Consider the following 1,907-nt stretch of genomic DNA (forward strand, 5'->3'; position numbering starts at 1 on the left):
GAACTGGGTAAAAGGAACTGTGATAAATAGGCCTTTAGTAACGTGTGCTGAGGTGTGAGGGGAGAGGAAGCATTCTATAGACCTATGATTAGGTCTCAGTCTTTTAGCGAGCCTGTGCGTCTGCGCTGTGAACTTTACAATGTTTCTCGGGTTTCCTCTCCTAAGGTGGAATAGGGTGACTGGAGGGGGCAGGAGTAGGGTATTTCTCTTCCCCCAAGTCTGTTAGACTCTGATAAAACCCCAATAGGTCAGGCTCTGGTCTAATAGTTTGTCTTGTTAAGAACAGAGTGCTCTGGTGTATTTCAAAATGTCTATTTTTCCCCTCCCCCTGCCAGAATCATGAGAAGATTTTCTACAATCTTCACTGTGGGGACCTGGTAGGGCTCCTAGAAGTAAAACTCACAAACATGTGAAAACCTAAGACTGCTCCCCAGAGTTTTTAACTCTCAGACTTGTCCACACCAAGCCTCCCACAATTCGCCAATGACAGTTCAGATGTTCCTACCCCGGCATTGTTCCTAGTTGTGGGTTTCTGCTCTGGTTAAGTTGTGATTCTCAGTATTCGCCTGTCTCTCGAGTTTGGGGGGTAGCAGTTTGCCCTGTAACCTCAATTCTCTGATGGATCTAAGAAGAGCTGTTGATTTTTCCATTTGTTCAGCTTTTTACCCATCGTTAGCATGGAGTGATGACTTCCCATCTCTTTGCGTGCCAGACCAGAAACAGGAACTCCCCTGGGTCTGTTTTGATTGGTTAATTTTTATCATTATGGGTTACATGTTTATGCTTCTTCTACCTCAGTCAGAAAGTCCGAGTGGTGGAGTCCACCTAATTTGTTTCCCTTTTTTCAGACACCGCGGGGTCTTCATTGACTGTCGTCCACCATCCGAAAACAGTCGATTCATATATTTTGCCCAGTTTTCCAGTTGTGTATGATGGGAAGGTAGTTCTGGACCCTGCTAGTCCCTCATGGCCACATTATTACTGAAACCTTTAAATTTTGTTAAGATAAATCTGCATGCGAAATTTTTTATAGTAAGTACTAAGAGAGTATAAATACAAATAGAGTGTACTACTTCCAAACTAGTAGAGGGAAAACATCAAATAATGAGAAAAGAATCTCAATCCAAAAAAAAATCAAAAGAGGAAAATAAAGAAGCAAACATTGGAATAAGTAGAAAGTATAAAATAAGATTTTATAAATTAATCCAAACATCACTAAGCAAAATAAATGCCTTTTCCAGTTAAAGACATATTTTTTTTTTAAATCCAGCTATAATCTGCTTATAAGAGATACATCTAAATGATAAGACAAGAAGAAAAACAGATTGAAACAGCAAGACTTCCAGCTATGGCCAAGTAAGTTTATCGACAAATAATCTCCCTAAAAAGGCAACTATAAAGCCGGAAAATTTTGACAAAAACCACCTTTATGGTCTGGAAACAAACCAAAAGTTTATATAATAAACTAAGAAGCTGAACTTTGGGAGTCTGTGTCATTCTGACCTAGGGCTGCTCCCATCCTTCCCAGCTTGGTTGACATGAAGGTTCCGCCCGGGCAAGGCAGCCATGAAGACAAGCATCTTCTCTACCTAGGGAGCTAACTCCATTTAAAGTAGTGGGCAATATCAGCACCCAGGGGCATCGTCAGTGGAAGTGACTTCTCAGAGGCAGACCAGCAGGGGAGGACCAATGGTTTAGCTCTACTAGACTGAGGTTGTGAATGTGATCGAGGCAAGCATATTCCTGGCTACCCAGAGAAGGGAGAGGCCCCAAGCTATTCATGCTCTCCCGGACTGCCTTAAGGCTATGTACATGTATATAGGAGACTCGAAAGAGCCCAATGGAAAGAAAACCCAGGGCGAACCTTAAAATAGCCTAAACATTGAAATAACTCCTCTACCCACACA

The sequence above is a fragment of the Pteropus vampyrus genome, unplaced genomic scaffold (genome assembly GCF_000151845.1).
Source record: "Pteropus vampyrus isolate Shadow unplaced genomic scaffold, Pvam_2.0 Scaffold275, whole genome shotgun sequence".
In the NCBI taxonomy this organism is placed as follows: Eukaryota; Metazoa; Chordata; class Mammalia; order Chiroptera; family Pteropodidae; genus Pteropus; species Pteropus vampyrus.